Source organism: Lathyrus oleraceus, chromosome 4 (genome assembly GCF_024323335.1).
Source record: "Lathyrus oleraceus cultivar Zhongwan6 chromosome 4, CAAS_Psat_ZW6_1.0, whole genome shotgun sequence".
Classification (NCBI taxonomy): Eukaryota; Viridiplantae; Streptophyta; class Magnoliopsida; order Fabales; family Fabaceae; genus Lathyrus; species Lathyrus oleraceus.
This window is the reverse complement of record NC_066582.1, coordinates 227,423,994-227,442,559: the sequence shown is the minus strand read 5'-3', so window position 1 is coordinate 227,442,559 and position 18,566 is coordinate 227,423,994. Positions and strand designations below refer to the sequence as shown.

The 18,566-nt window shown below is 36.5% G+C and overlaps 1 long non-coding RNA gene across 1 annotated transcript; it reads right to left on the bottom strand.

Moving 5' to 3' along the window:
• Positions 1-14,993: 14,993 nt before the first annotated feature.
• On the bottom strand, positions 14,994-18,320 carry LOC127074712 (uncharacterized). The gene is made up of 3 exons (XR_007786101.1): positions 17,702-18,320; positions 17,314-17,613; positions 14,994-17,003 (listed from the first exon to the last, which is right to left on the bottom strand). It is a non-coding gene; the product is annotated as an uncharacterized LOC127074712 (long non-coding RNA).
• Positions 18,321-18,566: the final 246 nt, after the last annotated feature.

Below are 18,566 nucleotides of genomic sequence, written 5' to 3'. Positions count from 1 at the left end.
GGACCAAAATTCGTCTCTCTGTTAATTATTTAAGCCCATTCTACCTCGTCGAGACGAAGATTTTAATCTTCACTTCTTCGGCTAGAATGACCTTAAATAGGGGCATCTGTGAGACCCTAATTTTGACCCTAAGATCCCTCATGGCATCATAACATTGCATTTGCATAGCCTCAAGGATCATAAGCATCTTGGCTCTTGGCCTTTGGGTGGGATCTATTGAGATTTGGTTTGAGGTCACCAAGCATGCTTGAATTGTATATTATTGCTTTTCTCATTTTATTCATTAACCAAAAGCACAAAAATATGTCACTAACATCTTTTGTTTGTAGCTTGAGCAGTCACAAGGTCTAAAGCTTCTAGGAGATCCTTTGTGCAAAGAGATAGTCAAGAAAAGATGAAAGCAAGCATGGTAATGGTTACCAAAGCTCTCATCCATCAAATATGCCTCCCAAGTATCTCAATTCATCCTTTTGATCAAAGCAAGTCAAGAGGTTTAAGGCTTGTTTCCCAAGAAAACCCTAATTCATCAGTTCATCAACTGTGCCTTGCTCATGAAGCAACCTCAACCCATGGTCAAATACAATCAAGGGAAGTTCCTTATTTCATCATTCCATGCATATTTGGACTTATTTGAGTATCCTCAATCATCCATTCATCAAGATATGAGTTTTGGACTTGAGAAGTTGATCAGTCAATTCATCTAACTATTTTGAAATGCACTGAGACCTAACGTTTTATGTGTTGGTCAAATGGAGATTACCCCAAGAGCAAAAATGTTCTTAAGGACAATATGAACAACTTTCATGTTCATAAAAATTTTATTTAAAGCTTGGAAGGTCATGATCCATTCCAATACATTATAGGTCATTTTGACTGAAACCCTAATTTTGGGTCAACTTCCCAAGAACATAACTCATTCATTTTTCATGATTTGGAGGTGGGATCAAATGCATTGGAAATATTAATGTGTCTACTTCAGATGTTATGTTGAGCAAAATTTCAAATTATCAAAAGAAATACATGTGATAATGCAAAACATTATAGGTCACTTTAGACCAAATGCATTGAAATGTGAAAAAGTCCAACTTCAAGTGCCCATAACTTCTTCATAAAAAATCCAAATGATGCAAAATTAAAGTCGAAATTGATTTTCATGAAAAGATCTACAACTTTCATGTTGAAGACTGTATCATTTGGAGCTTGTATCATTGAGACAGAGGGGCTTGAACATTGGCCAATTTTGGAAACTTCACATGTGCATGTTTTGCACCCTACACTTCAAGTTAAATTTTCATTAATTTCCAAGGCCCAATTGGAGTTTAGATCAACATAGCATTTGTTCCTTATGCAACAAGATTTCCAACCATTACCCATAAGCCTATGTTTCGATTTTGGAAATATCATTTTCGAAGAGGGGAACTTTTTAGTGCATTTTTGGAAACTTGATTCAATTGCCATGCATGAGCTCATACAATCCAATTTGCACGTCCATTTCATTCAGTTGTGATCACAGCTTGCCAAACCAAGTGGAATTGGGCCCTCCATGCGCCTGTACAGGCCCATGCATGGAGGCCCTTTCCATTCATGCAAATTTGAAATCACACATTCAGCATTGCCTTGCCTATAAATACATTGCATTGGAGCTTCATTTCTTTAACTTGAAGGCGCCCTACATGCTGTGCAACTGAAATCCCATACCCACACCAAAGGAACAATCTCAATTTTCTCTGAAATTTCAGATCCGAATTTTGATTTCCTCGATCGAAATTTCAGATCTAAAGTTCCTAGACCTCTTTACCTTGATCCATAGAGTTTTCTGTTTGCAAAAGAACTCAAAGATCGTGACTCAATTCTTCACAATTCAAAGGTTTTACTTAACTGCATTTTGCTTCGAAGCAGCTCATATATTGTTCCATTTGCCTTGATTTTGTGTGATCTGAAGTCCTCTGCATAGAGGCATCATTATTGAGCTTTGAATTTTTGAAATTAAGCAAGTTCAGTTGAACACCACTAAAGTTCCATCTCTGATTTCTCTCTCAATAGGGAACTAGAGTGGAATTGAGTGGCATAGGAGTGATGTACATCACTACACCTTTCGTTTGGTACCTGGATCGCGCGTTTTGGTTCACATGTATTTCCCTGTAATTTTTGGCCTTCGTCGGAGCTAGCCGGAGAAGACGGTGGCGCTGGCCACCATCTGGTCTCCAGATCCAATCTGAGCCATCCATTTATGTTTCCAGATTTAATCATGGTTGTCCAACATTATGACTTATTTTAATGCACCATGTGATTCAGTTGACTAGGGTGTATGGTGAGCGTGCGCTTCCTGGCCACGTGATGATCCAAGTCAATTAATGAAAGTGCATCAGACGGTCCACGCTTTTCCATCTTTTTTAATTCTGATTTTAATTTCCATTTTATTTTTTAATTCCATCTCATTTTCAAAAATTCATATCTCTCTCATTATTGGTCCAAAAATTATGGGACCAATTGCATTATTTCTCTTTTAATTTCTAGTTTCTAAAAATGATTTTTAATATTTTTTATTTCATCATTTGCTATTTTTTAGTAATTTTCTCTTTTCTGGTTATTTTTAATTCATTTTAAATAGTTTTTGATATTCAAAAAATACAAAAATATTTTCTCAACCTCTTTGAATGATGATAGATCTATGAAAAATATTCTCATCAATTTATTAATTGATTTGAGATTTATTTGAGATTTTAGTTCAATTAGGTTATTTTTATGCATTTTTAATTGATTTAAAATAGTTTCTGACTTCTAAAAATGCTGAAATTTTTTGTCAAACTTTGTTTGACCTTGTTGAACTTGGGGTAATTCACTTGGACTTTTCAAAGTTTATTTGAAGTGAATTTGAAGTTTGACCTTTCTTTTATTATTTTAATACAAGTTTTATTTTAAATATTAAAAATGCCAAAAATGTTTTATTTGTTTCTTGACTTCTAATCTTCATTTTGCTTCTGTTTTCTATTGTTTGACCTTGATTTTCTCTATCTTTGGTCATAGCTTGTTGATTATCCCATTCCATTTCATTTAATGCACTTTAATTCTTTATTTTTCTTCTTCTCCTTCTTCTTTTTTTCTTTTTTTGATCAATGAGTTAAAGATTGGTGGTTAGCATTGATTAGGGAGGTTTAATCTTCCTTTATTCAAATCTAATTCATCTTGATCATGGATCAAGTGAATGGCTTTGCATTAAGGATAGATTGCTTCCTAAATCATGCAAAGGACCTAAATCAATACAATATCATTTCCATCTTTTTTTTGGCATGGCAAGTTGTTGGAGTTTGATTCACTAATCAAGACCTCTAACTTGTGTTGTTGCCTACATTATTGTTGACCGGCCTCAGATAGTTGTGACTTCTACATAAGTCCAATTACGATTGCTTAGCATAGCGCTAAATTTTCCTTATGGCACACTAACTACTAACACTAACTATTAACCCTTAACATTTAATTCTTGCTCTTTTTTATATTTATGCAATTTACTATTCTTGTACATATTATTCATTTGCTTTACCCTTTGCTCATTTGAGCACATGTTTATGCTAATGCAATTTGCCTTTTGCTCACTTGAGCATATAATTGTGTATATATCATTGTGCTTGTGTTTTGTTTTGATTGTTGTGGACCAAATGCAAAGAGATGGACCAATGGACTTAGTTTCTACGATTTTCCCTATGCAAATTGGAGTAAAAGAACTTTAATGTTGAAGATGGATTAGAAGGACCAAACCTCTAAACTCACTCTTGTCCATTCTTGATTTGCTTCATAGACTCTTTGATGTGTGTGTACTTTTGTGAAAGGGGATCCTATGAGAATTCAACTTGAAGAATCATTGTCATGTTCATCCAAAGTGAAAGATACAAGAAGCATTGGGGATCTTCTAAGAAGCTTGCTTGATTATGTTGATTGCTTGAGCTTATTAATTACTTTGCTTGCATATTCCAAAGGATGGAAGCTACTTGGATCATCAATATGATCTCAAGAGAGGAACTCCATTTGTGGTCTTGTTTCTTATCCCTTATCTCTTGTATGATTAGGACTTTAGCCATTCTTCTTCTTCCCTCCACTCTAACCCAAGCCAAAAAAATTGTGCAAACATTTAACACTTCTTTTCAAACATTAGAAACCTAAGCCTTATGCTTTTGATTTTCAAACTTTCTTTTCATAACACTTATTTTGAATTGAACCTTTAAATCAACTTTGACCATATTTTATACATACTTTTCATTGGTAAATATAACCCAATCAAATACTTTTTTGTGGTTTCAATGGTCACTCTCTTAATCAAATTTTTTCATAACCTTTAGCTATTAGGTTTGAGTTATCCTTGAGGTAGATGTAATACTCACCTATATCCTTAGTGATGGACAATGAGTCTTCCATGCTTATTATAGGGTTAACCCCTCACTAGAAAGTTGAAGCTATCCTCACATGGTGGATTTGTGGTTTTTAGGTTGAGTTTTCTCCCTTGGATAACAAAAGACCTTAAGGCTTTTGGACCAATCAATTCACCAACTTGTTTTGAGATTTTTACCCCGAACTACGAGGTTTTGATCCTAATCTTTTTTAAGATGGTACGTAGGCAATGGGTTTATCCATCCAAACACAAACTGTAAATAACTTGTATATTCTCTTCTCATCTCCTCAATCATGTTTGCACAAACAAATTTTCACAAAATACCAACCTTACAACAAATGTGAAAAGGGCTCCCTAGGAGTACCTAGGATGTTTCGGGTGCTTAAAACCTTCCCATTGCATAACCAACCCCCTTACCCCGATCTCTGACATTTTTACTAGTTTTTGATTCGATAAAACTTTTAGGTTTTTCTTCGCTTTCTAACCATTCCTTTGGATGAATAGAAGTGCGGTGGCGACTCGACTTGTATGGTTTATCTTGGATTTAGTCAATATCTCTAATGGTAATGAATACCCCGCTACACATGGTCATGCTCGCACTCACTAACCAGGCAAATATCCTTATGCGTTGTTACCAAGCACCTTCTGATAAAGCGGACGTCATAGATCTTAAACTCCCCAGGACAACCATCTACCATATTGATAGAGGAATTACTATGAGCGGGCAACATATTGGCTTTCACATTAGGTACACGATCCTCAAAGGACACCATCCCACTTTTCACTAGTTTTTATACCTCATACTTCAATGGGTAATAGTTCTCAATATCATGGTCGGGAGCTCCTTGATGAAAGGCACAACGGAGTTCATGCTTATACCACCACGGGAGTGGTTTTGGAATTTGAGGCAGATTTCTTGGTTGGAGTAGGTTCTTGAGAACCAAAGATGGGTATAGATCGACATGTGACATAGGAATAGGGTCAGAAGAGACCTTCTTCCTCTCGAAGTTTTGCTGTTGTTGATTATTGTTGTTGTTGTTGTAGTTGTTGGTTCTTTATTGCGGTTGTTGTTGACGTTGTTGTTGAATTGGCATTGATTAATTGTTTGAAAATACTGGAATAACTGCCGAAACTTAATGTTGATGCTGACGCGGTTGCAGATTTCTTTTGACATGAGGCCTCCTTTGCCTCCCTACTGATACTGCATTGATTTCCCCTTCTTTCTTCTTGGCAAAACCACTTCTATACTTCCTACTGGATGACACCTCTTCCTTAGACAAACGTCCCTCTCAGACTCCTTCCTATAACCGCATCCCCATGTTTACCATTTCGGTAAAGTCACTGGGGGCACTGACAATCATGCGTTCGTAATAAAACGAACTCAGGGTCTTCATGAAAATCTTCGTCATCTCTTTTTCTTCCAACGGAGGATTAATCTGAGCAGCAAGCTCTCTCCATCTATGGGCATACTCTTTGAATGTCTCTTTGTCCTTCTGAGACATAGACCTCAGCTGGTCTCTATCAAGCTCCATGTCCACATTATATTTATAATGTTTTACAAAAGCTTCACCCAAACCATTAAACGTGTGAACACTTGCACTATCTAGCCTCATTTACCATCTCAAAGCGGCACCAGTAAGACTGTCTTGGAAGTAGTGAATCAATAACTGATCATTATCAGTTTGAGTTGACATTTTTCTGGTGTACATGACAAGATGGCTAAGTGGACAAGTATTTCCCTTATACTTTTCAAAGTCATGGACTTTGAACTTCATCGGGATCTTAACATTTGGCATCAAGCAAAGTTCAACAACACTCTTATCGAACAAGTCTTTTCCTCTTAATGTCTTCAATTCCTTTTGCAACTCAAGGAACTGATACTTCATTTCATCCATCTTCTCATAAATATATGGGCCCTCAGACGGCTCAGAATGGTAGATGGTTTCCTCAACACGAGGCAGAGTATGAACAACTAGAGGCGGAACAGACATGACCAGGCTAGATGCCAGTATAGAAGTAAATGTAGGCGCAAACCCTTCAGGCATGAAATTTGGTGGCATCCCCCACGGGAATCTAGCAGGCATAGTTGGACCAAATTGAGTAGCAGCAACAGGAATGGTTGAAGTAACAACCTCTGAGATGACAGTCCTCTACGGAGGAGGAGTTGCAGGAGTTGGAGAAGACTGATTCTGAGCAGCTATAATGGACTCCATCATAGCAGTTAGAGGAGAAATCTCATCCTTCAGTTATCGGTTCTCTTTCTCTAAGTTATCCATGATTATGGGTTGATTGGCGCGAGTGTTGTATCGGTGAGTCAACTTGGTTAAAGCACAGAAGAATAACCGATAAGACATTTGGCAGAAGAAAACATGTTTATGAAAATGATGCATGAGATGCAATGTTTTATTCGTTTTTATTTTCAAGGAACATACTATTTTATTTTCAAATATATATAATAATAATAGTAACAATTTGATTGGCCATAAAATCTCTTTTATTCATATAATTTTGAAGGATTACACTGAGTACAGTTTCAGAAACCAAAATACAAATACAAGAGAAAAGGAAACTAATCATCCTAAGGATCCCCTAACAACAGTGTCAGATGATCTGGCTGCAGACGCGTACTTCCTTCGGATGCATCGGATCTTAGACTCAAAAGAAGTCTTCATCTGAGCCTTCTTAAGAACAAGTTGATCAACAATTTTCTTCCAAGCACCGGAAGACTGAGGCATACTAGAGGAAGATGGACCATCTGGCTCTCTCTGTCTCTTAACTGCTCGGTCTTCAAGAAGTTCAATAAGGGCATCTTTGTCCTTAGACTCAAGCTGCAACTCCTCATGCTTTTAGCTTAAAGCATGGAACTGCTCTTCCCACATATCCTTCTCTTGCTTTATCTTGGTAAGTGCTTCTTCCAACTCCTCTACATATTGGTTAGGGAGAGTTGATGGCTCAACCACAACCATAAACATAGGTCTCTCACAAGCATACGGCATATTCAACTCCAAAGCTCTCTTCATCACCCAAGTAGTGTAAGCTTCCAAAACTACACAGTTGTGCGGACCAGGCTCGGATCTTCCTTTCCTATGCACATTATGCCAAGCATGTATCATCTTCTGCTTTAAATGTTGGGAATCTTTACACTCTTGGTAGAAAAGACCTTATAATTGAGTGTTATTAGGTTTGTCTCTCAAGGGGAACGCAAGTTGACGACGAGCCAAAGCAGGGTTGTAGTTGATTCCTCCTTGTGTACCAATGAGGGGCACAATGGAGAATTCACCATAACTATCAATAATCTCCAAGTTACTCAATGTAGAATCATACCAAACAATGTCATCATTAGTGAGGGACATAAGTCTCTGAGACCACCGTAGACATTGCTTGTTCTCCACAAAAGCAGGTGTCTGAGGCAAGTGCGAAATAAACCACTTGTACAGAAGAGGAACACAACATATAATAGTTCCACCACCTTTAGAATTCCTTAAATGCAAAGAGAAGTACATATCACCCAACAAAGTAGGCACATGATTCCCAATCAAGAAGATTCTAATGGCGTTAACATCAACAAAACTGTCAATGTTAGGGAACAAAGCCAAACCATAGATGAGCAACACAAAGATGGCTTCAAAAGCGTCCACACTACCGGCTTGAGCAAAGACAGTAGCTTTCCCTATGATAAACTCAGAAGTCAATCCAAACATTCCTCCTTTCTTCACCCAATGAGCCTCGATCTCAGACTTCTTCAGATGAAAAGCTTCGGCTATGATATGAGATCTGGGAATCTCCTCCAATCTACTAAAAGGCACCTTGTCAGAAACGGGTATTCTCAAGAGATGGGTATACTCCTCTAACATAGGCATAAGCTAATAATCGGGAAAAGTGAAGCAATGGTAGAGAGGGTCATAAAACTGAACCAACACACTCAAGAGTCCTTCAACCACATCAGTAGATAACACAGATAAAAGCTTCCCATGACGTTGCTTGAAGTCCAAGGGATCTAATACAAAAGATGATAGCTTCCTTAGCTCTTTCAAATCGGGACATCTGAAACTATACTTCTTAGTGTTCCTTCGTCCACAATCCATGGTCTGAAAATATTTGCAAATAAAACCTCAGTTCCTTGAAGTTATTTTTTTGTGTGATGAATGTTATGATGCGCATGAATGCATGAATGCAACAATCACAAATAAGGGATCACACACAAGGCAAACAAACAAAGGTCAAGGGATGAATCAAGTCATTGTCAAGATCAATCATCCATTTTGGTGGATTATGGTTTTTCACCTTATCAATACCAAAGTTCCATTGATATTGACAAGACTTGATTGGATCAACCAAGAATCAAGGGTTTATTGTGATTCACGAACATGGAATCAGGTTAAGAACCATCCCAAAGGAGTGTACTAAGGATAAAAACCTGTAGATCATGTTCTAAAAAGTTCCTTGAGTCTTGATTCCATCTATTGGATATTACAGGTTAGGATGACTGACTCATCAACCCATAATATTCTCAAGAGAAACTCGTTTGAGTGTAGTATCGTGTAACAACTGTTATCAAGTCTACACCTGAACAATCTCCGCACTACGTCCTAAATAGGCCAAGTTGGATTAAATGTTCTATGGTCCTCAGCTTCTCGGACCCTAAACCAGAGAAAGTAATGCCTAACCACAAATAACTTGTGTGACATCAATAACTCCAAAAGGGTCTCCACTTAGTAGATGGGTCTCAAGCCAACTTGTTAAGGACTACTCCACACAAGTCGAACATGACTATACCATCCTCCTATCTTAATTGTACTCAAGTTAGGGTTAGAACTTATCTCACTACTCAGAGATCACCAAACACAACAAGCAGATTATATCATACAAACAAATATACAAACATCAAATATACAATTATATGCACATAAAAAAGTAGGCTAAACCCACTGAGGACTACTCCCCACCAGAGTCGCCACTTAATTTCTATAACGGTAAATTCATGACCATTAAGCTATGGATAAATTTTACACCAATAAAACCAGAGTCGTCACCGTGCTTTTATTGTTTCCAAAGGAAAAGGGAAAAGTACGAACAAAACCCAAAGATAAGAAGTTTTCAAATTTAAACTAATAAAATGCCAGAGATTACAGGTAAGAGGGTTAGTTACACAGATGGAAGATGTTAGCACCCAAAGTGTCCTAGGTACTCCTAGGGAGCCCTTTTTTATGTGTGTATGTGTTTTTGGTATAAAAGATTTTTGTAATAAATAGAGTGTGGAGAAGAGAAAAGAATTCATTAATTATATTTTTGTGTTTGACAAGACCTTCGAACTTGTGCCTATGTACTAACATAAAAATGAGGGATCAAAACCTCGTAGTTCGTGGTATCAGTTTCAAAATGAGGGGATTGCTTTTAATAAAAATTTAAGTTTAAGAGAGGCACAAAGGGCCTAATAATTTTAATGGGTGTTAGTTATTTTTTGTCTTTTGAAATTTTAAGTCAATATGGTTAAGTTCATTTACAAGTTTGATTAAGGAAAGAGTTTAAAAATGCAATGGCATAAGGCCAAGGTTTCTAATTTTCAATAGAGTCTAAGTTTAGAAATCACAAGCAAAGAAAGTTTTTGAAAGGGGGGAGATATTTTGAAACTTAAAAAGTGGGAGGAGATGAAGATACTAATCCTAAGCATAAAAATAAAAGTTAAGAGTTGAAAAGATCTGACCAATGGGATGCAATCCAACAGACAAGAATGTCATATAGAAGATCCACTTTTCCTTTGGACTTTGAATCAAGTAATATCAACAATCAAATATCAATATGGAGAGAAAGACATCAAATAAAGATAGCCACATCCAAGCAAGCAAGTTCACAGTTAACAGTCTTCTTTGTCTTCCCATGCATCAGATCACATACTCCTTGATTAACTCAGAATAAGGCATTAGACACAGGTTCAAAGTAACCGTTGTATCAAGACCATGTAGCATATGAACTCAAGTGGATCCCAATACTTGCATCAAATGAAAGCTCAAATCTCAATAACTTGGTCTCAAAAATGTTGGCATTGGCCAAGTCCTTTTGCATAGGGAATGTTGTCCAATTCTAAGTCCAAAAGCTCATATCAAATCCAAGAGTCCACACAAACATTTTTTTGAGTTTTTGTTGTTTATTAAGTATTTTAAGGTCCTAAGACCATAAACACAAACCAAATCTACAAACAAATATATACAATCACAATATATGGCTCAAGTGAGCAAAGTGAAAATGACATAAACATAAACAAGTTAAATGATATGTAAATGACAAATGAAATGATAAATGTCTTGAATTTAAATTGCATAAAGTAAATGACTTGAAAATAAGATCAATATAATAAAAACTTAGTCAAATGTTAGTTGATTAGATGTTATTGGTGTTTTGCTTTTCAATTGATTAAGTCATTCGTTGGAGAACACTCAACCCTATATTCACAAGCATGGATCCTTGAACCAAGACATCTTCCAAAGGAAGGAAAAAAGTCTAGGTTTCCACACAATACCATGAATGGGGGGAGACTTACAATCTCACTTACTAGAATTTTATGCCTTTGGATCAAAATTTAGCACTATTTTAAGCAATCGTAATTGGACTTATGTAGAAGTCACAACTATCTGAGGCTGGGCAATAAATTTTTTGGTGTTAATGCATGTTAGAGATATGGTATAATGAACCATACTCCTAAAACATACCACATACAAAAAGAAAATGGTCAAAGGATGGACCTATCTCATCCATACTTATATTGGTTCATCTAACACAAAGTTATTGATGAACCAATTAGCCTTAGGATATTGAGACTTTATTGGTCAATGAAAGGGATGGGATAGAATGGGATTGAAGATGAAGAGAGAAGGGAGTTGATAGAAACACAAATTGGTCATGGGAGGAATTTTATCAAATTAAAATCATTCATTCATTTTGGGAGATGAAATATATATTTCATCAATCCCCTAAATCTAATGATTTTAATCCAACAAAAGTCAAATCAACCTTGACCATGGCCCAAACATAAATTCAAACTTCACAAGTCAATAAAAATGGCTCAACATAGTTTCTACACTATTAATCAATTAAAAATTAAATTAAAATGCATTTAAATTGAATTATGTTTGGTCAAAAACCTAAAACCTCTTCAAAACACCAAATAAATGGCCAAGAGATTTATCCTAGGTCAAACAAGGTCAAAGGACCTTAGAGAAAAAAATTCATAATTTTTGAAAAGTTAGAAGTATTTAAACAATTAAAAATATGCACAAAAACAATTAAATCATGAAAAATATCAAAATTAATCCAAAAAATAATTTTAATTCAGAATATAAAATAGAAAAATATTAGAAAATTTTTAGTGAAAGTCCCATATTTTTTGGATTAAAAATAAAATTAATATGAATTAATCAAAATAAAAGGATTAAATGGAAAAATCAAAAAATCAAAAAATATAAGGGTCATCTGATCCCCCTCATTAATTGATGTGGAAGATCAGGTGGCCAGGAGTGCGCATTCCACCAAGTCCTTAGTCAAACACGTTGCAAGCATGGTAATCACAGTGGACGCATGAGATTAAAACATTTCAAATGGATCAGATGGCCTGGATTGATCCAGCGCACCACCGAAGCCCTAGCTCCAGTCATCTTCTCCGGTGAGCACCACTGGTCTGGTCCAAGCTCAACTCAATGGAAAATGAAAAGTGAATACACTAATTTGAAGGAAAAATGCTCAGGAGCACGAATCAGGCATCAGTTTTCTCCAATTCCAAGTATATAAAAAGATACAGGGATTTGAATTTTGATGATCATGAACTAAGTTGCTTCGATTTGATCTCAAAGCAACTCAATCTTCTTGCCTACATTGATAGGACTTCAGAAAACCAAAAATCAAAAAGAATGGTGAAGAATTGAGGGAGAATCGAAGAGATGAAAATTCTGAAAATTCACCTTCAATGGAGCTTCAGATTGGCACGACTTTGCTTTCAATTATGTTTGGCCTTGCTACATATGCTTGTTAGAAGTGATTAGGATCAATGAAAGGTATGTACTCTTGGAGTTTCAATCTTAAAACATATGGATAATTGAAACTCGATTTTCAAAGAAAATCTTCAAGCTTATCCTTCAATGGTGAGGGTTTGGGATTGCAGGTTCAAAGTTTGGGCATGAGGTCTTTAATTCTGAGTAATGAGGGTCTTATTTATAGGACATAGGATTGATTTCCACACACTTCCAATTTTGGCAAATTTTGAGTAATTCCTTTGCATGCTTGCATGGGCGTGTGATAGGCCCATCAAGTGATGTAATCTGATCCAAAATTGAGTGATAAACATGATGAATTCATGTGGAAAGGTCATGCAATCGTGTATGAAAAGTGGAAGTGGAAAACATCCAAATGGTTCTTCAATTTGCACCCATGCGCAAGTCCTTCATCCTTCGGCTAAATGAAATGATCTTGAACTTTTTGGAAAGGTGAGATTAAGGGGAACAAATTTCATGTTGAACACTTTTTCATTTGAATCTTGGATCATGATTAATTTTAAGGTGGAAGTTTGTGAAATCAAACATATTTGAAAATTTTCTAAGTCCCAAGTCAAATGTTCACTTCTTCCATATTGAATAACTTTTTCTATTGACTTCAAATTAGAATAGTTCCTTCATAAAAGTTATAGCTCTTTCAAAACTCTTTAATATGGTCACAAATTTGACCTAATTTGGATTTGGCATGAAGAAGTTGTGCATTTTAGAAGTTGAGGAAAATCATTTGTTCAATGGTATTGGCCCAAAATGACCTATAATGTTTCCTCTTGGAACATTCATTTGCAAGTTAAATTTGAACTTCCTCAAAACATCAAAGTTGAATTAGACATCTTGAATTTGATTATGAAATTTGAATGGCTTTCATATCATAAAAATTGAGCAAGTTATTGGCTTGGTAAGTTGACCTCCAAACTAGGGTTCAGACAAAATGACCTATAATCATTCACCATAAAAAATGCCTTCCGAAGAAAACGTAGCTCTTGACCTTAAAATGAAAGTTGTATGGAATGTCATTTTGAGTAAAGTTTCTTTTGGAATCGTTTTCATATGACAAAAATTGTAGGAGATAGGGAACCCCATTTTTGACCAGTTGACTTTCTCTAGTCAACCACCATGAACTATCTTGCTAACTTGATATTCTCTTGACTTTTGGGACTCATGGAGGATCATATATATGTAATATGATGTAATATTAAGTATACCTTGAAATATTTAATCAATTGTTGAAGAAACTTATTGAAGAAGTCACACAAGATACCTAGATGAACTAGGGTTTCCAAGGCAAACAAATGCCAATGAATAAGGGGTAAGGAGGATGTCAAGGTGTGATCCCAATGCCAATGCATATGATGAGATAGCATGAGCGATCTTAAGATAAAAATTGGGGTCTTACAGCAATCACCTTCTAAGTGATCATGAATTATTTAAGGTACCTTGGATTGATGCATAAGTTTGTCCTAAGTGTCATGAAGTATGGATTGAAGTAATGGATCATCCTCCTAGCCTTTGTGCTTGATCATCCCCTTTCTTTCTTTTTTGTGGCATGGATTTAGGAGAATGATTTACATATCCTTTATCTAGAATGTATTAACACAAACATTATTATTGACCGGCCTCAGATAGTTGTGACTTCTAAATAAGTCCAATTACGATTGCTTAACATAGCGCTAAATTTGTCCCAAAGGCAGTGGCGTTTTTATAAGTGAGATTATAAGTCTCTTATTCCTCATGGTATTGTATGAAAATGTTGCTCCTTTTCTATTTGTGAGAGCTAGTGCCATACTTGTTGATTTTATCCAAGTTGGAGCTCTTCTCATAAATGATGTCTAGGATAATATTTTCATGCTTGTGAGTGGATAGTTGAGTGTTCTCCAAAAAGTGACCAAAATATCTTTTCATCTTCACTAACATTCTTTACTAACTCTTTACTTGTATTAACTTCTATTTCAAAGTCATTTACTTTATGCTCCTTTATTTTTATGTCATTTACTTTATATTTTATGTTTAGTATTCCATATCATAGTTGTCATACCCCAATTTTGTCTTGATTTTATTTTTCTCATGAATACCACGACATAAGTCATTTTTACCATCAAACCTTGACTTCCATTTCTCGTGGTACGGGACTTGGGCCAATTGACATATAGGAATCTAGAATCTTTCAGAGATCTAGGATAAAACATGGCACAAGGCCTGGTTGATTGTTGGACACGCTTTCATCATAATGCATATCTTTACAATGTGTCATTACACACTTCATTCACAAATACCCTGAAGAATTTACATGACGTTTGTCTTAGAGTAAACAAAACAATGCTTTGGCCCATAAGTGGGAGACAATCCTTCGAGTTGGCTTTGGTTTACAAACCCATTGCATTGTTTTTGATTAAGTTACAAGGCCCATACCAAGACATTTCATGGGTGAAATGGCGTTTCTTTCTAAATCCTTGAAGCTAAGAAAGGGTGTTTTGTTTAAAATGGATTGGCGGCATTCCGATTCAAATACATGATCATCATGTTCGGTAAAAGCACAGCCCTACCACGCATTACTTACGCTATAACAAAAGGAAGGAAAATTTCATGTTCATTTAGGCATTTGAGCAACTAAAGGAATTCATGGCCTTAGATTACCCAAACTTGAATTGTCACTATCATTCATACCTCACCTCAATGGGCCCTTTTCGTATGATGTTTCATGGTTTGGAAAAAAAATGCGTACAAAGTCTAACCAAAAATACAATTCATCCTAATTTTAATCACATCCTCAAGTTCCGCTTTGATCTTTGGTTGAGCCACTGGTGTGTAACTGCTCAAGTTTCCAATCCTGATAGCACGATTTGTTTTAAGACCGTCACGCCACGAACATTAGCAAGGAGACGACCAAACCATGGTGAGTGATAATCATGTTGCGCAATACACCACCAACGTGAGCCTTGTAACAAGCATCACCTGCAAAGCCACACGGCATAAATCTTGCAATGCTTGAACAACTTCACGGCAGCCAGATCAGGAGAAAAGCAATGAGTGGACAAAGAGCAAGGGTAAAAGATAAAACATCTTGTACAGGATTTTGCGCAAGATGAATCTATGCCAAGGTAACTCCATTGACCGCACCAAGTTAAGTACCAACAGTACAATGAAGTCATGTCTTGACACCTTGAGAGATTGATAGTGAATGTTGCTAGTAAGGACCATGAATGGGAAGTGTACCAACTGGAAACTATGGGACCTTGTGGTCAACATCCTGCATTTTCAAACAAACATGCAACAGTCATAACAAACCAACGTTCAGGAATTAACCGGAATGATTATTCAGTCAAATTCAGCACAAAGCAAGGCAATATGTTGCTAAATTGCAATGCATAGGAAGCATGCTAACCAAGGGAGATTTCTGGATAAAGGTTTGCCACAAAGTCACAAAATAAAGCCACAAACGCAAGTTAGAGTTATGTAAACCATAAGCTACTCTGTTACGTATGACTACACAAACCCACAACCGATCCATAAAAAATCAAGAAAGACAGCACACACATAACCTACTGCGGACCAAATCCAAACCTGCATAATGCACATGACAGACTTCTATTGCCAAGGTACGTATGACCTTACCAACCGTTTTTGAAAATATAATGCACAAGCCATGGTTGGATCATCCACGAAACACCGACTAGAGCAAACAATGAAAAGGACATGTCTGATAATACATACCAAGCATAAGTGATTGCCAAAGGCTTGCAAAATTCCTGGACAAAAAAAACGCAATTAACCAAAACAGGTCTATTAGCATTGATTCACAACAGCCAGTTTCAAAAAACTACGAACGACATTGCTCCAAGATTCTGAGAAAGCAAAGGCAACGTTAATGGGGTATTCAGGATTGTGCTCATAACCAACAAATGTAGCTCTTCTCAATAAAGAAGCTAAGGCTACAATCTATAACACTGAAGACCTTAAGAACATGAAAAAGGATAGCTGAAGGAGATGATACATTTGATCTACTTGGTCAGGGTTTCTTCTGGGGTTGGTTTGACAACAACAATTACTTCAGATCAAGAAACAGGAGAAAGAAGGCTAGAAGATGGGGCAATGGTTCTTGCTGACAGAGGTGTTGTCTGCATTGATGAATTTGGCAAAATGAATGACCAAGATCGTGTAGCTAGACACGAAGTTATGGAACAGCAGACTGTAATAATTGCTAAAGCTGGGATCCATGCATCACTTAATACTCATTATGGTGTAGTTGCGGCTGCAAATCCCATATATGAAACTTATGACTGTTCACTGACTCCAACTAAATATTGGACTCACATACTCGTTGCCTTCTCGATTGGATTTGCTTTGTATTGTGTTGGATCAAATGGATTCTGATATTGACCACCAAATATCAGAGCACATCCTGCGTATACATCGGTTTTGTTCTGCCATTGATGGAGGTAAAGGCAGCACATGACGGGAGCACAAGATATAGAAGAGAAGACGATGCTGATACAGAATCATCTGTCTTTGTCAAATGTAACCGAATGCTACATAGGAAGAAAACTAATAGAAACCAACGAACCAATAAGTTGTCCAATAACCTGAATACAAAACACAAATGAAGAGGTTATAACAAGGCTTAATGTCATGAAGAAGGGAATAAATCCTAAGTTACAGGATAAATTCAAGGCGCATAACCATAACCAATAATAGTAGACAAACTCCATGAAGAATAAACCTTACAAGATAGGAATTGCAAGTTACCAGACCATGACCGAAAACAGAAAGTTTAAGTCATACAAAAGGATTAGAAAAATAAAAATTAAGTTAAGATTTCTACTGCAGTAAAGAAAATCTTACAACACCACATAGCTATTTTGTTCACTACAAACAAAACCCTATTCTTAATACCTTCATTTTGGGACCACTACTGTTTGAAGGGACCACGCAGAATTTGTGAGAGATTTTCCCAACGGGAAAATCTTAATCAGCTCGCCAGCTCATAGAGGGTGAAGATGAAGATACCTCGTACCCAAAAGCTCTATATAAAGGCCATCAATCATTGTAAGAAGGATCCGAAAAAAAACCTGTTGTTACTCTGCACAAATCTTGACCAAAATCCAAATCGAAAACCCCCATTAAAGCTAGATCAGTCCTTTGTTTCAACTCTGATTTTCATATCGAAAATCAGGGCTTGAAGAGCTTGACCTCCTGTATCACAAACAGCAGTACAACGGACGTTGGAGAGGAAGATCTAACAAACATAAAAGTAAAGAATGAAGAACAGAAAGACTGTAACCTGAAAGTTGTTAGATTCTCTTTTCTTCTAAACATCTTCGTAATGACCATCAAATATCTTATTGCTTAACTTGTTGATATTGATTGAACTGGATCCAAGGTTTTTTAACTTTGTCCAAACTTGTTTTTTTGTTTTGTTGAATCATCGATCATCTGTCGGACTTTGGTTTTCATTTGTAGAATATACGACACGATTCAAATCCGGTTTAGCATTACCATTATTTGAGATTTAAGTAGGTTTTAGATAGGGGAGAAGGGAAGTGTGTTTAATTCGGTTGGTGTTTAAGGCTGACGGCGGCGCCACTGTTGGTTTCCCCACCACCGCGTCGGTGATGCCAAAGATGGAAGACATAGAAGATGAAGTGGTTACCGATCCTAGGAATTCTCGTTAGAAAGGTTAAGGTGAACCTTTTAAATTTTTAGGACTAGATTTATTTTAAGAGTGAAGAGATGCATTTAACCGTTGCCTCGAGACCGCATTTTCATCTTTTCAAGTAGCATAGGGTAGCTAGGCCGGTTTCCAAAGTTGGTATACTGATCATTCTGCCATGTGGTAATGGAAATGTATTAAATCATGGCCACGCGTTTAAGAGTGAAAGGGGAGGGCTCGGTGAGATTTTGCTTCTTTTCTTTCTTGGTGAGTCTGCCTGTGGATCAGGTAGCATTAGAGGTTTTTGGGCTTCCGGACCTATCCAATCTGATAGAGGAAATGAGGCCTTGGGCCTTACAATTTTCCATGTGGGCTTCAGCCCTTTATTTCAATTTCGCACCCCTGTTTTTTAATTTACTTCTTTTTTTTCACGTTATTATTTTTCTAACTTGATTTTAATCATTGTTTTTAATTTATATTTCCTTTATTTATTTTT